The following is a 12255-nucleotide window of genomic DNA, read 5'->3' as shown; positions in this document are numbered from 1 at the left end:
ACAGCATCACTCCTTTGGGCTAGATTTTGCTTTTACCCTCTATCACAAGAGGATAAGAGAGCAGTGCTCGTTCTGTCTGTGCTGCACCTCACCCAGCAGCACAAGGCTCAGGATGGGCAGAAACCCCACATACCTCCCCAGAAGCTGAGAGCCATCTGCAGCCTGCAGTGTGTCCTCACCTGCTTGCTAACAGCCTCCAAAGGAGCTCATTTAATGCTTGCTTGGTTGAGTATAAATTGTTTAGTCTTTGCAGTGTAGACATGCCTAATCCACAACAGCATGAGATTAGATCAAACACTTGTTATTGTTTTTCTACAGGAAGTAGACTGTTTTCAAAGTGGGGGGGAAGGTTGGAAACCTGTGTCATTTCTAAATAGATTGCAGTTATTGATCTAAATTAAGAAAGTTTCCTTATTTTTTCCCCTGCCACCTAATTTCTGTTTTGTTGCTTATTTTATTCTCTTGTTATGATTTGTCTTGAGACCAAAAGCTCTTTATGCAGAGATCATTGCTTTCAATACATTTATACAGCACCAAGCACAAGAGAACACTAAACAGATGAGCCTTTAGCACTATCAAAATAAAAGTGCATAATTATATGCTGTATCTCTAACCTACAGGGAGCACATCTGGTATAGCACAGAGTCCTGGGGCAGGACTCCTCTTTCATTCTGCTGCACACCAAGGCAGTGCCGTAAACCACAGCCTAAAGTTACACTTTTAGGTTTCGGAATTATGTAGTTAAAAACTGTGCATCTGCTGACTTTAAGGCATGGTCAGGTTGGCTCCAACTTAACCAAATGCTGTAGCCACAGAATGCTGAACAGTAACTGGAGCATATACTGGTCAAGACCAGATACAGGCAGTAAAGTGGCTACTCACACACTTTTTGGGTCCTTGAAGTCTATTTCAGCTGGCTGCACTTCAGTGTAATCACCTTGACACACAGACACAAGAGGAACTTTAAAGAACTCCTCTGTTATAAAACAGCAGGACTTGTCTTAGCTCAAGCAGAAGCCCTCAGCTGCAAAGGTTAAGCAGATACAGTTGATGCCCCAACTGAGTAGAACTGAAAAAGGAAATTATGTGAGTGCATTTGCTCTTGCTTTCATTCCTCCTGTCCCCCAAACAGGCTAAAGCTTTGCCCTGTCAAACTGAGAAACAAGGTACTCCATCTGTTAATCTTGACTTGCTTCTTTTCCTGTACAAGTCAGTACAGGGGCTTTCCAAGCTAAAAATCAAGGCCTCCAGAACCCTGATGGTGTATGGCTAGAGGAAACATACCCTGAACTTATAGGTGGGGAACAGATAGATTAAATGGTTTGCATCTTAGACTATTCAGAAAGCCCACAGATGAGCCCAGGGCTGAACACAGGTCCTGCCTCCCAGCCAGTCCTTCAGTCAGGCCTTTTTTTTTTTCTCTCCAATAGGATCTGTAATTTTTCCGTAGAAAAACTGTAGAAAATATCTGTTACCATTTCTGCACATGAATTTTCACGAGGTTGACAGAAGAGGGAAGAAAAATAAGACAGTGGGGAGTAAAATCAGAGGAGGTAGTATACGATAGCTGTCAAAACTGTTCAGAGCTGAGATTCCCAGGTTTACACATCCAAGGAATTGAGTCAACTTCCTCACAATAAATATTTATTGGGACCACTGATCACTTCCAAGGTCAGCGTGCACCAGATACTGACCTTAATTACAACAGCACAAACATCTTTTAGCAATCACGAAATTCATCATTCTCCAGGTGCTGATAAGCCTGTTCCCAGCCCTGCTCCAACTTTGTTATTTTTAATAACTGACTCTGGAATGTGAATTCCCTTTTCCATTCATTCCTTTCTGTTATTACATTCAGGGATTCCAGCAGTTGGTTTCAAGTGATATTTACTGCTAAAAGCCTGTCAGACATGCTGACTGGTAAATATTCATTACAGTGAAAAAAGAAACCCTTCTTTCTGTTGATACACTGGATTTCTGCACTCCAGGTGGTCAGCTTCACACCACCCAGACAATTTCATACTGAGGAACAATTTAGTTTTGAATTCCAGAACTTCAAATATTAGCAGCAAAGAAACCAAACACCATAAAAATGGTCTTTTCAGTGACCTATGTAACTTCCCTCAAATAGCCAGCAACATTCCTGATCAGTAAATGACGAAATGTCTGTAAGCCCCAGCCCTACTCTGTTATATCAAATACTCCTGCTAGGCTTTTCAAATATCCCCCCTCTCCCTCTTCCAGTTCAGCTTTGATGGGGACATATTGCACTGAGACCTCAGGAAGAGACACTAAGATCTCAGGGACTGTGCTGGTTTGTCACCCCTGCACCCTTTCAGCCCCTACCTGCCACAAAACTCAACGGGTGGTCGAGGTAAACCTGACAGCCACAGCAGCTGCACTCACCCACTTCATGAAGAAGGGTATGATCAACAGGGTCTGACAACACCCCTACTTCCTCTGTAACCCCAGGATTTCCAAGGGGCACGTCAGACTATGGGTGCCTATCCAGAGACTCACCTGGAACAAACTTCTGAACCGACCACAAGGCTCCAGGAAGCCCTTTTCATCCTGGAAAAAGGAACCAGTGGGGTAAGGGTTCCCCAATTATTCTCTGATTCCCCCAAGTTTCACAGCTGGCTGACAGAAGAGGAAAAAGCAGCCATGTGAGATTTTTGGGCCATGTCTGGTGCACACCACACTTGGGTTTTCAAATGGAGGTCTGACAGACTTTCAGATGTGCCAAACTGACAGCAAAATCCAGTTGGTGGTAGTAACAGATGCAGAAGAGAATCTAGATTACAAAACAAGCTCACAAAGTTTTCAGTAGTTCAGATGCAGCTCATCTGCAGCACATACTGTGCAGATCTGTTACAAAAACATTCCTTCAAAACTTTTCTTAACATCTGCACTTTTAAAAGTCACAGTTAAGGGCTGCTGAATGTTCTGTTCCTGCCATTTTTCCTAAAAATCATGTCTTGGCAGAAAAACCAATGTTACATCTTTTCTGCTGCAATGTCCTTTCAATGCCAGCTACAATACCAAGCTCTATTTATAACCACATAAAACCAGAATGCACTTATACAAGATTGTCTTAGTAAACCCAAGTTAAGAAGGAATCGCAAACAGATCAACTTCTTTGGTAGTAAAACCATTATCACAAACCTAAGATCTAGAGAACTGCAAGCAACAGAAAAGTTAAACGGTCAAGTCCTGTTGTCCTCAATCAGGTAGAATCATATAATCACTTATGTTGGGAAGGACCTTTAAGATCATTGAGTCTAACCTAACACTGCCAAGTCCACCACTAAACCATGTCCCTAAGCACCACATCTACATACCTTTTAAATATCTCCAGGGGTGGTGACTCAACCACTTCCCCAGGCAGCCTGTTCCAATGCTTGACAACCCTTTCTGTGAAGAAATTTTTCCTAATATCCAAGTTAAACTGCCCTGGTGCAATCTAAGGCCATTTCCTCTTGTCCTTTTGCTTGTTACTTGGGAGAAGAGACCAACACCCACCTCTCTCCAGCCTCCTTTCAGGTAGCTGTAGAAAACGGTAAGGTCTCCCCTCAGCCTCCTTTTCTCCAGGCTAATCAATCCCAGTCTCTCAGCCCTTCCTCACAGGACTCGTGCTCCAGACCCTTCACCAACCTTGCTGCCCTTCTCTGGACACGCTCCAGCACCCCAGTGTCTGTCTTGTAGTGAGGTGCCCAAAACTGAACACAGTATTCAAGGTATGGCCTCGCCAGTCCTGAGTACAGGGGGACAATCACTTCCCTAGTCCTGCTGGCCACATATTCCTGATACAAGCCAGAATGCTATTGGCCTTCTTGGCCCGATCATATTCAAACACCTGTTGACCAACATCCCCAGGTCCTTCTCCTTCAAGTAAAGCCGGAATACCTACACTTAGACCTACAGTCCTCCAAGAGATCAGGAAAACCCCATGATCTGTCAAGGCTGGACTGGTGCTGTTCCCCAAGAGGGGGCAAAAATACAGCCCATGGAAGAAGATAGTTGTTTCTGAACTATCTCATCTCCTTTGCAGACTTTTCTAATGGTGTCAGACACATTTTACTATTTTGTTAAATTTAATTCTGACTGGTGTTTCCCCAAAAACTGACAAGGACATCAAGGCCTTTTTCTCCAGTCCCCACTCTTGACACATGTAGTGTCCCAATCCCCCGGTTTCCACTAGATGCATTTCCTCTCTTAGCAGACAAGACTGGGCATGCACAAGGCTGGAGCCTGCCCTGCCCTCCACCTAACAGGAGGAAGGAGAAGAGCTGGGCTGGCAGCAGACCTGCCCACTCTGCCCAGGACTCTTGCAGGTGTAAGACACTGTAAGAGTATACAAGCATCACCATGCCTGTTTACTTGTCATAGTTTTGCAGTCCAGCCTTCCACAGAATTAACCCTGACCTACACCATTGCAACCTCATTTACAATCAGACAATTATTTCAAAGTAACACAGCAGCAATACCTTGGAGAACATAGCAAAGCAGAAACACAACCCTGAGGGACGGTGTTATTGAGCACTAAAGAGTAGATGATATGACTCATCCCATTAGTGCATATTACAAGATGCTAATTATGGCTTAAGAAGAGCAGTGAGATATATAGGTATGGAAAGAGCGTGGAGACTCTGAAAATAGTGGACTGCATTGAACTACAACTTGAGATAAAATTTCAAAGGCGGCAAGTGAAAACGCTGAAAATAATGGGTTTCTTGCAATTATAACATTGTCAGCCTCTGGTATTATTTCTTTGAAGAACTACAAGCTTTTCCCTCTAATGATCAGGAGGACTGCATGAGCACACACATGTAGGCACCCTTAGAGCTGTTGCTGGAGAGATATAATCCTCAACAATTTGACTGTCCCTTCTTCCCCAAGGAGGGAGGAGGGACCCACTGCTATGTATTGTACATCAGACATTCCTGTGACCCCGTCTTCTCAACTCAGATCACCCCTTCCTTCTACTCCATCTCAGGAAGTTCCTACAGCATCTGTAATTGGTACAAGAGCAGAGTGCTCAACCACAAAAGATCCATAAGCCCCCTTCTAATCAGCATAGCTGAGCAGCACAGCCCATGCTGGGATACCCCACACTACACAGCTTTTTTCACATATCTGACCACAACACATTACATGAAAGAAGTTTCCAGCAAACTTTTGTATGAGTGTGGGCTTACATCGGCTTCTCAAATTATCGCAATATAGGTTACTGCAATTAACTGCCCTATAATGCCAAAGCTTTGCAAAAAAGAGACAAAGTATTTAGAATGGGATTTTTCAGAAGCACTGAAGGATTGACAGTCATCATCAAAAAGTCCTTAAAATCCTTCTGGAAATCACTTCTATAGAAAGATTGAAATAGAGAGAAGTAGTAACACATTTAACTGGTGCAGGGATGCTGAACAAGTAATGAAAAGGTCAAACCTAGCAACCAGAGCTCTTTCAGTATGAGGTATTATACCATGCCTATCTATATTAAATTAATGTAAGAAAGGTTGCAAAGCCAGATGCTCAATAGTTCAGAGATCTGTTGAGTCTTTGTGTTGCTTCCTGAAAAGCCTGTATTATGATACAGTCTAATTACATGGTCACATCCTATTTTTCTCCAGAAGTTCTCCATCTCATTCAAGACACAGAATGAATGACAATATTATGTGTTTAATCTTCTGTGACTAGTACTTACCCCTATGGTCCTATTTACAGCACACTGCTCAAAGCATGCACTGAAGAAAAATATTTCTTTATGACCTCTTCCAGGACTCAGCACTCTTGCATCCAAGCACTTCAAATATCAATGAATATCTTTTCACAGTAAAACTGGAAGATGAGGTGCTTTTACTATTAGTACACAAAACAGACTCTACACCTAAGGTAACACACTACAGACCTTAATCTCAGCCAGCTAAAAATCAATTTTCAAAACTGTTGACATTGAACCATACATAGCCAAAACTGGTTTAAGAAGCTGTTTGGGACCCTGGGCACTGAACAAAACTGATTCCACAATAATGACTATGCAAATAGCAGATGCAAGACTCATTTCCACCAGAATCCATGGTGGGCACAGACAATCATGTTTGAAAGGCAAGGCTCAAACTCCCCTTCCATAAAGCTTGCTTGTTCTCCCTTCAGTTCTCAACTTCTCCTGCGACTCCCTTTACAGCATGCCCACACAGAGGTTCAGACATGAAACAATTCTTGTAGCAGAAGGACCAGCTACTCCCTGAGCACCACCAGGTGCACGGAAGGGGTGAGGACACAGTTGTAAGCGGTATCCCCTGATCCTGCACTGAAAGGGTCAGAGGGTCCCTAGGCAGCCTTTGGCCATCATGCCATGCACTGCCTTCTCATTTGAGACCTCACTATTTCACCTGTTTGTGTGCAGTTTCCAAGGCTTGCCTGTTTTACAATTAATTACTCTTCCATATCCAAGTCTTGAGACTCTTCACTCCTAGTTTTCTTTTCCCACCTCCTCATTTAGCTTTTAACCTTTCTGCAGACCAGCCAGCCACATTCATCCCCCAGCTCCCGGGTACTATATGACCACCAGAAAAGGTTGTGGAAAGCATACTGGAGTCTCAGCTCCCACTATGTATCTAACTTTCCAGCAGATTTCTGGGGAAATGCTGATGTACCTCAGGGGCTAAGCTCAGGCATACAAAGGATGAATTGTGAAGCAGCTACCAAACCAAATAATTTCAGAGTCTGCAAGACTGGAGAGCATGCAAAGACCTCTCACTTGGTCAGGTTTGGATGGCTCTTCCTCACAGGAGCATTGGCCATCTCAATTAAACCAAAACACTTGCTACTGAAAAGTTTAGTCCATAGCCCAGTAGTCTTAGACCTTTACAGAGGAAAGTTTATAAAAATAAACATAACAGTACCTGTACAAAAACATGTGCCATTCTGGCTGAAGTTTCCCCAAAACATCCAGCTTGATGCAGATATGCAAACTGGAAAGTTTTACTCCATGGTACTTGAATTCTGATTAAGTTGGGAAGAAAGGGGCGACAGACCGCTTTGCCTGTTGCTCCAGCTCCACCCGTAACTGTGCGGATTATTAATTTTCAATGGCTTCTTTAAACCACTGAAGTATGATTAAGTGAAAGCAGCATTCCCAGGCCAGCCTGCTGCTGGCTGAGGGGTCAGCCCCAGGGTCCCCCACTGCCAAGAGCTCCTCCCAACTGTCAGCCGGATGCAGTTGGGCTGCACGTACAGACCTGTCCTGGATGCTACAGAAACAACAGTGATGTCAGAACTATGATGACGAGGGGCTGAAAGATGACCAGTGAGCTCAAACATCTGCACATGGATTGTGAGCAACTAAAGTCAAGAGCACTGATATGTCCTAGGTTGCATTTGCCTACTATGCATCTAAAAAATGCACTTGCAAACTTCTAAGGTTGAATTAAACACTTTTGATGTTTCCAACACCCCTTTAGTATCCTGTGCTGAAGTGTGGACATGGCTGTTCTGTAACAAAATAAGCAAAAAGTGACAATCACATAAAAGCCCTTCTGCTTCTACCACCACCTCCCTTCCCACACGTACATCAGAGTTAGCATAGCAAGCTCTGCAACTTTCCCATGAACTAAAAGTAGCAACATTGGAGCAAAAGTATAGAGTGTCAGTGGTGATGAGAAAGTTTTGTCAAGAAAGAACGGATGCCATCTGACACATGGAACAGCAGCAGTAATTTGGAAATTAGAGACATGGGCATATGCTTTCTAAAATTATCCATGAAACTAAAACCAAGGGCAACATACTTAAAATACTCTTACAGCAAGCCTGCAGACAGCCTGCATGCATGCTGCAGGACTGCTGTCCGAACTGGACTCGCAAAGCAGCCTCCTCTGTTGGACCTGGAATCTGGCTTTGGATGAGCACAGACTCCAGCATTAACCTGCCCTTCCCCACCTCAAATGCCAATGTTTCCAGTGCTACATGTTGCTATAACACTGCTAACAAGACATACTCAGACATACCTTTGGTAGCTCTTGTTTCATGCCAGATTGGTCAAAGTATTCCACATTTATTTTATTGCTGCCTAATTGACTTTCCTCCCCCCAGGATAGCACTAAGCACAGCCAGAACATTTATTTGTTTGATGCAATGTGATTTTCAACCAGCTGTGGAAAAAGTTGGCTCCCCAGTCAGCCTCTCAAGGACAAAAGTGACACTGCAGACAATATTTCTCTATTGAGAAAATAGCCCCAGTTCCCCCTCACCCCAACCCTGCCTTCAGCCAGCTATCCCTGGATTTGCTGCTGCCCAGTAACTCATCAGACGCTAGCAGAGGGAAGCACAAACCCTCTTGGCACACAGCAGTGCAATGGCAAACACATGAAGACAAACCAAAACATGGGCACTGGTTAACCAGGACAGTGCTCAGGGGATGTTAATCTAACTCTTCTCAGTGACAGCTTCCCCTGGGGAGCTTGTGTCTTCTTGTGAGGACACCTCATCCCCATACAAGCAGCAGATAGGACCTCTAGATCTTTTTGAAGCAAAGAAGATAAAATTCTCAAGTGTCAGGGGAACAGCACAAGATATATCAACCACCAGCTTTGCAAGTTTCTCTTTTTACCAGCCATTCCCCACCTTCCCCTCACTTTATCAAAACCTCCAGTATCAAACTACCTCCTGGTGTCAAAACAAGAAACTTTGACACCAAACTGTGCAACAGGAGAGCTCTTGCTCTGCCGTTACCTTACACTACTTGCACTCCAGTGACACAACCCATTGGAATCAATGACCCTATTTCTTCCTAGGGCTGTTGCTGTTCTGGGAAGCACAGGAGGAGTGACACAAGCCTCACATCAGACAGGGTCAAATACAGTTCTTGCTGTTCATGAAACAGGCAAACAGAGGAGCTACAGGAAAGAAGCTCACAGCAAGAACGCAGCACTACGAACAGCCCTGCTATGGGCAGCCAGGAACAGGGGAGTCAGTTCTCACGCTTCTAAGTGACACATACACCATCTCACATGCACATCTGCATGCATGGGGAAGAGGGATTCAGCATTACTGGCAAAAATCAGGTGTTTGAGAAGGGGTTCTGATGGTGAAAGGAATGACTCAATGGGCATCTCATGAAAAAAAAGTGAGAATAGGAACAGTAACACTTGTGAAAGAAAAAAGATTAATAGAAGCATTAAGGATGGCATCATTAGCCTAGCAGAGGGAACAATAATAATCAACCAGACTGGGTAAAAGCATGTGGGAGTTGCATAGGTAGTCTGGATAATCAGACAACATATGGCCAGTTTGAGAATAAAGCTTTCATGAGGTCAACGAGGAATGAATTCTGCCACAAAGTCTGAAAGCACAGAAAGCTTATTTAAAGGGATAGACAAACCCCAATGAGTTATGTATATTCTGCATGTTAGCTTTTGAAGAAGGCACAACATCATTTCATGCTAAGGCTACAGTCAGCTGCACTGGGACTAGACCCTTAGCCTTCACATTTCAGGTTGCATCTATTTTGATTTGGTGTTCGTGAGCACAAGTACTACATTTTCCCTTTGTGCTCAGGCTGTTAACCTACAAGAAAGTGCCATACTCTTCACTGATAACTCCACGTTCTCCTGCCACCAGAAGGTGAACTTGTCCTGACCCTATGCCCTCTAAAACATCAGTAGAGCCAAGTATGTGAGGTGGAAACACAAAGAGGGAAGGGTCTCCCTCTGTCCAGAGGGAGCCCTGGTAATCCTGCAGATTACCTTCCCCCTCAGCTACTCAGTATAAACCTGTTACCACCCTGAAGTAGCAGTTTGCATAAAACAATATACTTTGAATATTTCAGGTTAAAACCCACCCAAAAGTTAAGACAAAACTTACTCTACACAGCAGACCCAGCAAAAGCTGTGCATCAGTCCTTCAGCATTACATAGGCTGGGCAACAAAATCAACCCAGAGCCCTTACACTTAGGAGTGAAGCTGCTTGATTCAGGACATCTGTCTCAGTGTCACTGATTAACGGTGTCATCCCAGGGTTGTCTCCTTTCCAGTAGCATGACCAGCTGTCATTCTTACCCTTGGTGGACAGACAGGGCTCTTGCCTGACATCTACAGTAAGGAAAACAGCCAGGTGAAGGAGTCTTAATTTTGGCAAACTGAGCAGGGAGGGCAAAGCCTTTGCTGAATGCAGACAGTATGCCTTTTCCCTCTTGTATCCATCAACATAAGTATCCGGTAAACACCACAGTTCTTTCCTGACTTTTACACTTCAGTCAAGACCCCCAAAGCCCATAGTACTGCACATTTGCACCTTCTGTAGTGCTTTAGCCTTGCAATAGTTGAACTCTGGGTCCAGAGTCAAGATTAGCATTTGATGCCTTTAGGATCTTGTGGCTAATAAAAGCCAGGATAATGTTACAAAATAAACTAGTTGCTGCTTCAGAAAATTGAGACATGGGTGACAGGGAACAAGAATCTTTTTCAAGCTCTTCAGCAAAAGCTAAGATTTGGGTTTGACAAGATGATTTTGGATCTCGTGAAGACGTTCAAGGATTGGGCCAATGTCAGGCACAATACAAAAGAAAGCAAATAAATATTCATGCCTGGATTTATTACTCTCTATAAAAATTCAGTCCAGCTCCAGTGCTAATTTTCTTATCATTTCTTAGTTCATACAGGGTGACAGAACTGCTATGTGCTATTGATGTGTGTGCCCTGTGTAAAGATTAATTGAAGAACCACAATTCAGGAGGGGTTAACTTAATTCCCTTCTGCAGGTGCTCTGCAGTATTTCATACAACTTGTGGCCAGGAATATTTGATTAGTTCCATGCAAGACGACTCATAGCAAGTGCTGTTGCTCAGCCTTGGTTACCTGAAGCTGCTGCACAAATTCCAGATCACAGAAGAGGCTGGGGAGTGGACAGGACAAGAGCAGAAAGTTGGCAGGGGGTTCCTCCCAGTTTAAGGACAGAAAGCAGAGACAGCTCTGATATCAGGATGATGGGCAAGTGCACAGTCCTTTATTGTAGATAGAGGGATGTTCACAGAGAGGGTTGGGGCAATGGTGTCATTGCTTTTGAGTCCTAAGATAGGAAAAGGAGGGTTTGTGGTGTGGAATTTTCTTTCAGTTGCCTCAGTGTTTTCAACAGTAAGAGCTAAGCCTGGTACTTACTCTTGGTTTTGGGAATAATTGTCTAGCAGCATGAAATTCCTTCACCTAAATTGGAAGAAAGGGAAGCAAAGACTATCAGATTAATCCTGCAGGTATAAAAACTGCTAGAAAAATGCATTAGTAGTTGTGTCACTACTTGAAGCAGACATATCACAAAAGATAGTCTCTCTTGTCCTCAGCATAATAAGAACTCTGCAGCCACAGAAAGCTGCTGCCCTGCCAGGGGCTAGTCTCAGGCCAGCTTCAGGTGCTGGAAGGGGGCTTTTCTCCAAGCACCTATACTCACATTTACACATCTGCTCAAGAACAGAGAGAGTAAAAGTATGTTTTCCAAGTCACCCTCCAGCCTCTGCTGGGCTGCTCTCTAGACTTGGTTTAACATGGTGGATGTTTTGATCAGGGAGCCAATAACTTTGTCCATCCCTGAGGCAATGACTAACCACTTTCTGGAAATTTAAGTACTCCAACCACTTTGAAACACCTGGCTGGAAGGTGCTATCCAGGAAGCAACACAAGCAGCTAAAACACAGGTTGCCCCCAAGGTCATAAAAAGGCCAGTAGATTGGTTAAAATAGAAATTCCAATAAAATATTCAGAAATAGAAAAACATGTCCAGAAAGGCAGTTTGGCAGATGGCAATCAGTTTTAGAGTGTGACATCTCTGTATAAGAGGGTCTAAATAAATTTTTACACTTTTTACATCAGCTCTTAAAGTCAGTCCTCAGTCTTGCAGCTGATTCAGAGCTCTGCTCATGACGCAGAAGCCTTTACAAGTCTCACTAAGACTGCCTTTTTTTGTAATTTAAAAAATGTCAATTTCAGCATGCAAATTAACTGTAAGGCCAACTCTTTGAAGAGCTGGCTATCCTCTATTCCCGGTGAAGTCAAGGAGAGTCAAAGGCACAGGATCAGAGTATATTAGAAAAATGGACAATTACCATGTTATGAAATCCTGATACATTCAGCTAGTTAATGATCCTGAGTAGAATGGTAGACAATAATAAGAGCTAATAGTTCTTTCCAAAGAATTAGAGGAAACTAGATGCAGTCAAATTCTGTATTTCAGCCTAAATACTGTTAATGTGTTTCTAAATATGTGGG

This window comes from Tyto alba, unplaced genomic scaffold, assembly GCF_018691265.1.
Source record: "Tyto alba isolate M040663 unplaced genomic scaffold, T.alba_DEE_v4.0 Super-Scaffold_10, whole genome shotgun sequence".
NCBI classification, from domain to species: domain Eukaryota; kingdom Metazoa; phylum Chordata; class Aves; order Strigiformes; family Tytonidae; genus Tyto; species Tyto alba.
Note: the sequence above shows the minus strand (reverse complement) of the source record.